Source organism: Nyctereutes procyonoides, unplaced genomic scaffold, assembly GCF_905146905.1.
Source record: "Nyctereutes procyonoides isolate TBG_1078 unplaced genomic scaffold, NYPRO_anot_genome, whole genome shotgun sequence".
NCBI classification, from domain to species: Eukaryota; Metazoa; Chordata; class Mammalia; order Carnivora; family Canidae; genus Nyctereutes; species Nyctereutes procyonoides.
Genome location: NW_026575024.1, coordinates 47,011,034 through 47,023,584, shown reverse-complemented (window position 1 = coordinate 47,023,584; position 12,551 = coordinate 47,011,034). Strand labels below are relative to the sequence as shown.

Genomic DNA, 12,551 nt, shown 5'->3' with positions numbered 1-12,551 from the left:
AGAAGCCAAGGCAGAAAATGTCTCCAAGAGAAGAAAATACTTATTAAGTCAATGCTCCTGGGTCAGTAGTATGAGAATTGAGAATTGACCTTTGGCTTTAGTGACATGGAGGTCACAGTGACATTGATGAGAACATTTTTAGGTGTGTATTGGCAGCTAAACCCTGATAAGGGTGGAATCAAGAGAAGGTGGGAAGAGATGGATTAATGGCAGTGAGGTTTTTCACTGAGTTTTGCTTCAAAAGGAGAGCAAATAAATGATGCAGAAATGGGGAGGAAGCAGGGCCATGAGTTCCCTTAAGATGAGAGAAACTCTGAGTAATGGGAATGATCCAATGGAAGGCAAACACCTGATGATGTGGGAGAGAGAAAGGAGAATCACTGCAGTAAAGTCCTTTGAAATGAGAAACTGAGGCCTCATGCACAGAGGAAGAGATAGGTTAATGAGGGGAGGGTGGTCATCTCTGGAAGAGGCCAGAAAGCAGGTTGAGTGCAGGGAAGGGTAAGTCAGTGAGGCTGGCAGGGATTGTCTTTGAAATGACTCTAGTGGCTTACATTTTCCAACAAAGTTGGAGGCTGAGAGAGAGAAGATGGTGGTGGAAAATTTGGGCTTTGAGAAGAAGGCTTGGTGTGGCCATTTAGAGATTGGACTGAAGACAGACAATGTATTTGTCAGGCAGCATGAATGGTCCACAGGTGTCCACAGCCATAAATTTAAATACAAAGCTGCCGCCATGGTAGGTATTTCTATGCGGGTGTGCTCATCTGCAGAGGCAAACAGGGATTGGCAGAGATCTGGATTTAACCAGGACTATGGTTTGTCAAGCTAGAAGAAGAAAAGAGCAAAGAACAAGGTCATGTCTACAGTGATTGAGCATGAGGTCTGAACTGAGTAAGGAGGGGTGTGAAGAAGAGGGAAAATGAGGATTTCTGTCTGCTGGCCAAGATTCACCCTCTCATCTTAAATAACTAAAAATCTGGACCTCCTCCATTTATATATATTCTCAAACAATGGTGTTTAGACACTGGAAAACAGGCAGCATTGGCAGGAATCCCTGAGAAATGAGAAACCAACAGACTGAGTTTACAATTGCCCAGCATACTTCCTGGAGAGAGTCAAGGGTGCGGCGCAAGAAGGGAGGCCCTGGACAGAGCCTGGCAACTTTCTGGAGATGAGGAGATGGTGCGGGGGCCTGGGAAGGTCAACGCAGCTGGAGTCTCTGTAGAGCAGAGTCCTCGAAAGGATAGCTGCTGGGAGAGAGAATCTAGAAAGCTACAGAGTGCCCTTAAGTCTTCAGCAGAATATACCCAGAGTGTCAGGAGAATACCCCAGAGTAGAAAGTGCCATAACACACAGGCACTGCTCACAGGCTCACAAGGGTGTTGCCTCAATAATGGGGTAAAGTTAGGCTGCTCTGGCCTCACTTGAAAGTAAGACCCTAAGGGATCAAGCTCTCTTCTAAGGGATCAAACTCTCTCCTTAACTCACCTATATCCCAGAACAAAGCTTAAGAAGAGAACAGTTTTGGAAGAAGATTCAACACCAACAAGGTAAAACAAGGTACCACCAAGATGGTAGGGTCAATAGAATTCATGTTCCAGTGGTCCTCAAAGATTGCTGGAATTCTAGGAATACAGGTGTTGCCAAATAAGATGATGGCAGAGCTGTAGTTATTACTAATGAAGCAATGTCTTCAGCAAACCTATGAAAGTAGGTAGAGGACAAAGCCAATGCAGGAGAGGGGTTCAAGAATGGAAGGGTCAAGGTCATCAAAAAGACAAGAGGAAACAAGTGCTCACAAGGTGTGGAGAAAGGGAACTCTTGTTAAAAATAGAATTACCATATGATCCAGCAATTCCAGCTGGCATTCTGTTTTGAAGAAAATTAAATTAGGCTCTCAAAGAGATATGTGCACCCCCATGTTCACTCCATCATTATATGTGTATAAACATACACATACACATTGGAAATGGAATGGAATATTAGGAAATATTATATATTAATTAATGGAATATCATTCTATAATATATTATATAATATATAATAATTATATAGTCAATTGCTTATTTGATAATATATACCATATATTATAAATCTATAATTAATTAATGGAATATCTATTGGAATGGAATATTATTCAGTCACGAGAAATAATTGCATCCTGCCATTTGTGACAGTTCGGATGGATCTTGATGCCAAAGTGAGATAATTCAAAAAAAGACAAATATTGTATGGTGTCACTTATATGTGGAATATAAAAGAGCCAAACTCAAAGAAACAGAGAGTGAAGAAGTGGTTATCAGGGGCTGAAGGGTGGCAGAAATGGGGACATACAGGATAAAGCTTCCATTTATAAGATCAACAGGTTCTGAGGATCTAATGCACAACATTCTGATTATAGTATAGTGATAGAACATTCGAGTGTTATATACTTGAATGTTGCCAAGAGTGGTTATGAAATGTTCCCACCACGGGAAGGAAATGATAATTATGTGAGATGGTGGAGGTGTCCTCTAACACTAGGGTGGGAACATGTTGCAAGATATAAGTGAATCAGCTTGTTTCCAAGATGGTGGAATAGTAGGGTCCCCAAGTCACCTGTCCCCACCAACTTACCTAGATAACTTTCAAATCAGCCTGAAAACCTACAAATTCGGCCTGAGATTTAAAGAGAGAATAGCTGGAATGCTACAGTGAAAAGAGTTCGCGCTTCTATCAAGGTAGGAAGACGGAAAAAAAGAAAGAAAGAAAAAAGCCTCCAAGGGGGAGGGGCCCCATGAGGAGCCGGGCTAAGGCCGGGGCGAGTGTCCCCAGGACAGGAGAGCCCCGACCCGGAGAAGCAGGAGCTTCACCAACCTTCCCAGGTGGAAAGGGGCTCGCAGGGAGCTCAGGCAGGATCCCGGGGGGGGGGGGGAGCGGGGCAGGGATGCCCTCAGGCTCCCGGGGGCACCAACTGAGGACCTGCGCCCCGGGGAGAGCCGCCACACCCCGCGGCCGAGCTCCCTAAAGGGCTGCAGCGCGGGACCTCAGAAACAGCTCGGGTGGCTCAGGCGGTGGCTCCGCCTGGAGGGGGCTGCTCGGCCCCAGGAGCGCAATTCCAGCGGTGCAGGCCCCAGAGCCCAGGGCGCCGGGGGACACAGCCCAGGATCCGGCGCTCCCCCCAGGACAAGTAGAGGCCGGGAGGACACAGGACAGCGAAGATGCTCCTGCCCCCGAGCTGTGCAGATCGGCGCCCCCCGCCCCGGAGCATCCAGGCCCCTGCGGACTGAGAGCTGAGCTAGTTACTGCGGGAGCTGACTCCACAGCTGGAGAGATGGCCACCGCCACTGTTGTTGTTCCCCTGGTGTCACCTTGTACCTGGGACTCAGCAGGGGCCTCCCAGGATAAACAGCTCCCAATGAGCCATGCACCTGGCAGGGGGCAGGGCAGCTCCCCGAGGAGCACACACCTGATAATCAGCACAGCAGGCCCCTCCCCCAGAAGACCAGCTGGAAGGACAGGGGAAAAGCAAGTTTTTGACCAAGCAGTACTGGAAAGTTTCAGGGGAAGTCGAGGGATTTACAGTATATAGAATCAGAGGATACTCCCCCTTGTTTTTTGTTTTCTGTTTGTCCCCCCCCCCTTGTTTTTCGTTTTTTTTTTTTTTTTCTCTCTCTCCTTTTCTCCTTTTTCCAGTACAACTTGTTTTTGGCCACTCTGCACTGAGCAAAATGACTAGAAGGAAAAACTCACCACAAAAGAAAGAATCAGAAACAGTCCTCTCTCCCACAGAGTGACAAAATCTGGATTACAATTCAATGTCAGAAAGCCAATTCAGAAGCACAATTATAAAGCTCCTGGTGGCTCTAGAAAAAATCCTAAAGGATTCAAGAGACTTCATGACTGCAGAATTTATATCTAATCAGACCGAAATTAAAAATATATTAAATGAGACGCAATCCAAACTGGGGGTCCTAACGACAAGGGTTAATGAGGTAGAAGAATGAGTGAGTGACATAGAAGACAAGTTGATGGCAAAGCAGGAAACTGAGTAAAAAAGAGAAAAACAAAAGATCATGAGGATAGGTTAAGGGAAATAAATGACAGCCTCAGAAGGAAAAATCTACTTTTAATTGGGGTTCCTGAGGGCGCCAAAAGGGACAGAGGTCCAGAAACTGTATTTGAACAAATCATAGATGAGAACTTCCCTAAGTTGGGAAGGGAAACAGGCATTCAGATCCAGGAGATAGGGATATTCCCCCCTAAATCAATAAAAACTTCTCAACACCTCAACATTTATTAGTGACTTGCAAATTCCAAAGATAAAGAGAAGAACCTTAAAGCAGCAAGAGACAAGAAATCCCTAAGTTTTATGGGGAAAGCATTAGGATAACAGCAGACCTCTCCACAGAGACGTGGCAGGCCAGAAAGGGCTGGCAGGATATATTCAGGGTCCTAAATGAGAAGAACATGCAGCCAAGAATACTTTATCCAGCAAGGCTCTCATTCAGAATGGAAGGAGAGATAAAGAGCTTCCAAGATAGGCAGAAACTGAAGGAATATGTGACCACCAAGCCGGCTCTGCAAGAAATATTAAGGGGGACCCTGTAAAAGAAAGAGGAAGTCCAAGGAGACAATCCACAAAAACAGGGACTGAATAGGTATTACGGTGACACTAAAGTCATATCTGTCAATAGTAACTCTGAACGTGAATGGGCTTAATGACCCCATCAAAAGGCGCAGGGTTTCAGACTGGATAAAAAAGCACGACCCATCTACTTGCTGTCTACAAGAGACTCATTTTAGACAGAAGGACACCTACAGCCTGAAAACAAAAGGTTGGAGAACCATTTACCATTCAAATGGTCCTCAAAAGAAAGCAGGGGTAGCCATCCTTATATCAGATAAATTAAAGTTTATCCCAAAGACTGTAGTGAGAGATGAAGAGGGACACTATATCATACTTAAAGGATCTATCCAACAAAAGGTCCTAACAATCATGAATATTTATGCCCTGAATGCGGGAGCTGCCAAGTGTCTCAATCAATTAATAACCAAAGTTAAGACATACTTAGATAATAATACACTTATACTTGGAGACTTGAATATAGCGCTTTCTACAATCGACAGGTCTTCTAAGCACAACATCTCCAAAGAAACGAGAGCTTTAAATGATACACTGGACCAGATGGATTTCACAGATATCTACAGAACTTGACATCCAAACACAACTGAATACACATTCTTCTCAAGTGCACATGGAACTTTCTCCAGAATAGACCACATACTGGGTCACAAATCGGGTCTGAACCGATACCAAAAGATTGGGATCGTCCCCTGCATATTCTCAGACCATAACGCCTTGAAATTAAAACTAAATCACAACAAGAAGTTTGGAAGGACCTCAAACACGTGGAGGTTAAGGACCATCCTGCTAAAAGATGAAAGGGTCAACCAGGAAATTAGAGAAGAATTAAAAAGATTCATGGAAACTGAGAAAGAAGATACAACCATTCAAAATCTTTGGGATGCAGCAAAAGCAGTCCTGAGGGGGAAGTACATCGCAATACAAGCATCCACCCAAAACCTGGAAAGAACTCAAATACACAAGCTAACCTTGCACCTAAAGGAGCTGGAGAAAAAACAGCAAATAGATCCTACACCCAGCAGAAGGAGAGAATTCGGTTCAACGTCCAGAATCATTACGGATTCATCAACAGGAATGACACCACGGAGTATGTCTTTGTTCACCAGACGCCATTAAGAGGAACAACCCCAGGAAGTTCCTGCGCAGCGTCGGAGATGGGGAGACGGTGGAGTTTGATGTCGTGGAGGGAGAGAAGGGTGCAGAAGCTGCCAACGTAACTGGGCCCGGGGCGTGCCAGTGAAGGGCAGCCGCTATGCCCCTAATCGTCGCAGGTTCCGCGGATTCATCCCCCGGCCCCGTCCAGCTGCCCCGCCACCCATGGTGGCAGAGGCTCCATCAGGTGGGACAGAACCGGGCAGCGAGGGCGAGCGAGCTGAGGACTCTGGGCAGAGGCCCAGGCGGCGGCTCCCGCCTCCCTTCTTCAACCGCCGGCGCTTTGTGCGAGGCCCTCGGCCCCTCAACCAGCAGCAGCCTATAGAGGGCACCGACGGGGTAGAGCCCAAAGAGACAGATCCACTGGAGGGAGACCAACAGCAAGGGGATGAGCGGGTCCCCCTTCCCAGGTTCCGGCCTACGTACCGAAGGCCTTTCCGCCCCAGGCCACCCCAGCAGCCTACCACGGAAGGTGGGGATGGCAAGACCAAGCCCAGCCAAAGCCCCACTGATGGTTCCCGGCCTGAGCCCCAGCGCCCACGAAACCGTCCGTACTTACAGCGGCGGCGGCAGCAGCAGCCCCCCGGACCCAGGCAGTCCACAGCCCCGGAGACCTCAGCCCCCATCAACAGTGGGGAGCTCCCACCACCACCACCATACTGGAGTGACTCCAACATGAAGGACCCCCAGAGCTACCATCTGGTTATCTGCCAGTTTTTCCAGCTGCCCTCTACCCGACCCAGCACCCTCTCCCCCTTCCCAGAATTCATGACATCAGAAAACCGGCTTTCCCCTTTTCCTTGAGACTCAGGATGTCCAAAGCAACAGCCTTTTGCTTTTTCTCTCTCCCCCACCAAGGGGTGAAGGAAGGGATCCATCCTATTGTTCAGAGGCACCAGCTCCCTCCCCTAAATCAGGCTGAGAAAGAACCAGCCAGCTCTTACCTCCTCCTGGTTGTTTTCTTTCCCACCCCAGTTTATTTTTTGTCTCCCCCCCACACACCAATCCCAGCCCCTACCTCTGAAGTCATTTTATGAACTGTCATGTGCCACCTGAGCCTCCAGTAAAAACAAAAAACTGGCTTAAAAAAAAAAATTCGAGCAGAACTCAATGAAATAGAGACCAGAACAACTGTGAAACAGATTAACAAAACCAGAGGTTGGTTCTTTGAAAGAATTAATGACATAGATAAACCATTAGCCAGCCTTATTAAAAAGGAGAGAGAAAAGACTCAAATTAATAAAATCGTGAATGAGAAAGGAGAGATCACCACCAACACCAAGGAAATACAAACGATTTTAGAAACTTATTATGAGCAGCTATATGCCAATAAATTAGGCAATCTAGAAGAAATGGACGCATTTCTGGAAAGCCACAAACTACCAAAAACTGGAGCAGGAAGAAATAGAAAACCTGAACAGGACAATAACCAGGGAGGAAATTGAAGCAGTCATCAAAAACCTCCCAAGACACAAAAGTCCAGGGCCAGATGGCTTCCCTGGGGAATTCTATCAAACGTTTAAAGAAGAAACCATACCTATTCTACTAAAGCTGTTTGGAAAGATAGAAAGAGATGGAGTACTTCCAAATTCGTTCTATGAGGCCAGCATCACCTTAATTCCAAAACCAGACAAAGACCCCACCAAAAAGGAGAATTACAGACCATTATATCCCTGATGAACATGAATGCAAAAATTCTCAACAAGATACAAGCCAATAGGGTTCAACAGCACATTAAGAAGATTATTCATGATGACCAAGTGGGATTTATCCCCGGGATGCAAAGGCTGGTTCAACACTCATAGAGCAATCAATGTGATTGATCATATCAGCAAGAGAAAAAACAAGAACCATATGATCCTCTCAATAGATGCAGAGGAAACATTTGACAAAATAGAGCATCCATTCCTGATCAAAACTCTAGAGAGTGTAGGGATAGAGGGAACTTTCCTCAGCATCTTAAAAGCCATCTACGAAAAGCCCACAGCAAATATCTTTCTCAATGGGGAAACACTGGGAACCTTTCCCCTAAGATCAGGAACAAGACAGGGATGTCCACTCTCACCACTGCTATTCAACATAGTACTGGAAGTCCTAGCCTCAGCAATCAGACAACAAAAATAAATAGAAGGTTCAAGTCGGCAAAGAAGAAGTCAAACTCTCCCTCTTCGCAGATGACATGATACTGTACATAGAAAACCCAAAAGGCTCCACCCCAAGATTGCTAGAACTCATACAGCAATTTGGCAGTGTGGCAGGATACAAAATCAATGCCCAGAAATCAGTGGCATTTCTATACACTAACAATGAGACTGAAGAAAGAGAAATGAAGGAGTCAATCCCATTTACAATTGCACCCAAAAGCATAAGATACCTAGGAATAAACCTAACCAAAGAGGTAAAGGATCTATACCCTAAAAACTATAGAACACTTCTGAAAGAAATTGAAGAAGACACAAAGAGATGGAAAAATATTCCATGCTCATGGGTTGGAAGAATTAATATTGTGGAAATGTCCATGCTACCCAGGGCAATTTACGCGCTTAATGCAATCCCTATCAAAATACCATGGACTTTCTTCAGAGAGTTGGAACAAATAATCTTAAGATTTGTGTGGAATCTGAAAAGACCCCCGAATAGCCAGGGGAATTTTAAAAAAAAGAAAACCATAGCTGGGGGCATCACAATGCCAGATTTCAGGTTGTACTACAAAGCTGTGGTCATCAAGACAGTGTGGTACTGGCACAAAAACAGACACATAGATCAATGGAACAGAATAGAGAACCCAGAAGTGGACCCTGAACTTTATGGTCAACTAATATTCGATAAAGGAGGAAAGACGATCCACTGGAAGAAAGACAGTCTCTTCAATAAATGGTGCTGGGAAAATTGGACATCCACATGCAGAAGAATGAAACTAGACCACTCTCTTGCACCAGACACAAAGATAAACTCAAAATGGATGAAAGATCTAAATGTGAGACAAGATTCCATCAAAATCCTAGAGGAGAACACAGGCAACAGCCTTTTTGAACTCGGCCACAGTAACTTCTTGCAAGATACATCCACGAAGGCAAAAGAAACAAAAGCAAAAATGAACTATTGGGACTTCATCAAGATAAGAAGCTTCTGCACAGCAAAATAAACAGTCAACAAAACTAAAAGACAACCTACAGAATGGGAGAAGAGATTTGCAAATTACGTATCGAATAAAGGGCTAGTATCCAGGATCTATAAAGAACTTATTAAACTCAACACCAAAAAGAAGCAAACAATCCAATCCTGAAATGGGCAAAAGACATGAAGAGAAATCTCACAGAGGAAGACATGGACATGGCCAACATGCACATGAGAAAATGCTCTGCATCACTGGCCATCAGGGAAATACACATCAAAACCACAATGAGATACCACCTCACACCAGTGAGAATGGGGAAAGTTAACAAGGCAGGAAACAACAAATGTTGGAGAGGATGCGGAGAAAAGGGAACCCTCTTACACTGTTGGTGGGAATGTGAACTGGTGCAGCCACTCTGGAAAACTGTGTGGAGGTTCCTCAAAGAGTTAAAAATAGATCTGCCCTACGACCCAGCAATTGCACTGCTGGGGTTTACCCCAAAGATACAGATGCAGTGAAACGCCGGGACACCTGCACCCCGATGTTTCTAGCAGTAATGTCCACAATAGCCACACTGTGGAAGGAGCCTCGGAGTCCATCGAAAGATGAATGGATAAAGAAGATGTGGTCTATGTACACAATGGAATATTACTCAGCCATTAGAAACGACAAATACCCACCATTTGCTTCAACGTGGATGGAACTGGAGGGTATTATGCTGAGTGAAATAAGTCAATCGGAAAAAGACAAATGTTATATGGTCTCATTCATTTGGGGAATATAAAAATTAGTGGAGGGGAATAAAGGGAAAGGAGAGAAAATGAGTGAAAATATCAGTGAGGGTGACAAAACATGATAGACACCAAACTCTAGGAAATGAACAAGGTAGTAGAAAGGGAAGTGGGCTGTGGGTTGGGGTGACTGGGTGATGGACACTGAGGAGGGCACTTGCCAGGATGAGCACTGGGTGTTATGCTATATGTTGGCAAATTGAACTCCAATAAAATTTTTTTAAAAAAAGATATAAGTGAATCAAATGAACACTTTGTATACCTTGAACTTACACAGTGTTACAGTCAGTTACATCGTAATAAAGCTGAGTGGGGGAGGGAAAAGAACTGAAAGCCCAGCTTGTGGAAAGGATGACATATGAGCACACTGAAATCATGAAGGATGAAAGCACATACAATATTGGAGATAATGACAGCGAGTCAGGATCTTTAATGATCTGAAAGTAGAACAGTGCCCTCCATTACAACATAGCTAGTTCCATTTTAATTTTAATTTTTAAATTTAAATTAACTGTCCTTAAATAAAGTTTAAAAATTTCTTCCTTAGTTGCAGTGACTACCCTTCAACTGCTAAATAGCCATTTGCCGCAGATGACTACCATATTGCACAATGCAGAGCAGGATTATCTCCACCATGGCAGAAAGCTCTGGTACAGCGCTGGCCTAAAACGAAGGGAAGTGATCTGGAGGAGGGTGTGAAGGCAACAGTAGTTGAGGGTTCTTGCTTTGGGAATAATGTGGGCAAAGGACTCGGGTTTAAATGTTATCAGATCCTCCTCTTTCCTCCCGCTGCTTAGCTGGTCCCTGCTGCATTGAGAAACAAAACTGGAGGTCAGGTATGGTCAATCTGGAAATAGCTCTCTTCTCAAATATCTTGGTGGGATTATCCCAGCCTGAACTTTTCATTTACTTTGAGCTTGAGCTGCCTTAGAGTGTGCCATTTTTAATGGAATATTTCCTGGGTTTCATATCTCTAAGCATCTCAATTGCTCTGCATTTCTGGTGCACTCTTGAACCAGCAAGGCTATTCTTCCCTGTTTAGGAGGGAGTGAACATTTGGCAATTCCTGCATTTACCTGAAGAGCTGGGCGATCCTCAAGCTGCTCCATGGGCATGATGATGGCATAGAATCCACAGAGTAATGTCTCAGAGTTGCTTTTGTACAATGGATGACATGAGGGGATCGGAGATAGAAAAATAACCTGAACAACTGAACTCAAGAGTTTATTTACTTGAAGACTGAAGATAGGGTAGCCTAGAAATGGTTTTGGAATTACTTTGCAGAGGAAGTACAGACCATTGTTGCTGCCAGATAGAGGTGTTCAGTGTAGAGTCTCAGATTCCCCACCTCCCACTGGGGCCTCCTTTTCCCCAGATCTGGGGCCCACCCCTGATTGGCCTCTGCCACAGAGACCTCGGCTCAATTCTGTGAATTTCCAGGAAACGGAAGTCTCAAAAGGAGATTCGAAGCTGTCCCTCCTACTCAGCCACACCCCCATTAGTTGTGTACATTAGTTGTGTACCTTGGGAGGTAGAAGCACATCCTGGGCTCAGGCAACAGAGGGTGTTACCCGTGACCTAGGCAGAATGAAACCAGTAAGGATGGGTATCCCAGGCAAGAGTAGGGCGGTGAGGGAGTTGGGCTGCGGGATGGACAGCCAACCCCAGGAAATAGGTGTGCAAGCCTCTTCCAGAGCATCAAGACCAGCATCAAGATCCATCTTACTCGGCCGGAGGAGGGGCAAGATGGCGGAAGAGCAGGGTCCCCGAGTCACCTGTCCCCACCAAATTACCTAGATAACCTTCAAATCATCCTGAAAATCTACGAATTCGGCCTGAGATGTAAAGAGAGACCAGCTGGAACGCTACAGTGAGAAGAGTCCGCGCTTCTATCAAGGTAGGAAGACGGGGAAAAAGAAATAAAGAAACAAAAGGCCTCCGAGGGGGAGGGGCCCCGCGAGGAGCCGGGCTAGGGCCGGGGCGAGTGTCCCCAGGACAGGAGAGCCCCGTCCCGGAGGAGCAGGAGCTGCACCAACCTTCCCGGGCGGGCGGAAAGGGGCTCGCAGGGAGTTGGGGCAGGACCCAGGAGGGCGGGGATGCCCTCGGGCTCCCGGGGACACTAACAGACACCTGCGCCCCGGGAGAGTGCGCCGAGCTCCCTAAGGGCTGCAGCGCGCACGGCGGGGCCGGAGCAGCTCGGAGGGGCTCGGGCGGCGTCTCCGCGGAGGGGGCTGCGGGGCGGGAGCGCGAATCCAACAGCGCAGGCCCCGGAGCACAGGGCGCCGGGACACAGCCCAGGATCCGGCCTCCCCGGGGACAGGCAGAGGCCGGGAGGGCCCAGGACAGCAAGGACGCTCCTGCCCCGAGCTGAGCAGATCAGCGGCCCCGCCCCGGAGCCTCCAGGCCCTGCAGACAGAGAACCGAGAGCCCCGAGCCCCGTAGTTCCTGCGGAGGCTGAATCCAGGCTTCCAGAGTTGCCATAGCAACTGCGGCTGATCCTCCTGGGGCCTGAGGGGGTAAACAACCCCCGCTGAGCCCGGCAGCAGGCAGGGGCAGAGCAGCTCCCCCAAGTGCTAACACCTGAAAATCAGCGCAACAGGCCCCTCCCCCAGAAGACCAGCTGGACGGACCAGTGATACTCCCCCGTGTTCCAGTACAACTTGTTTTTGGCCACTCTGCACTGAGCAAAATGACTAGAAGGAAAACCTCACCTCAAAAGAAAGAATCAGAAACAGTCCTCTCTCCCACAGAGTTACAAAATCTGGATTACACTTCAATGTCAGAGAGCCAATTCAGAAGCACTATTCTACAGCTACTGGTGGCTCTAGAAAAAAGCATTAAGGCCTCAAGAGACTTCATGACT

At 46.6% G+C, this 12,551-nt stretch overlaps 1 pseudogene; it reads left to right on the top strand.

Moving 5' to 3' along the window:
* The first annotated feature begins 589 nt into the window (after nt 1–589).
* LOC129522534 (Y-box-binding protein 2-like) lies at nt 590–6,447 on the top strand (annotated as a pseudogene).
* Nucleotides 6,448–12,551: the final 6,104 nt, after the last annotated feature.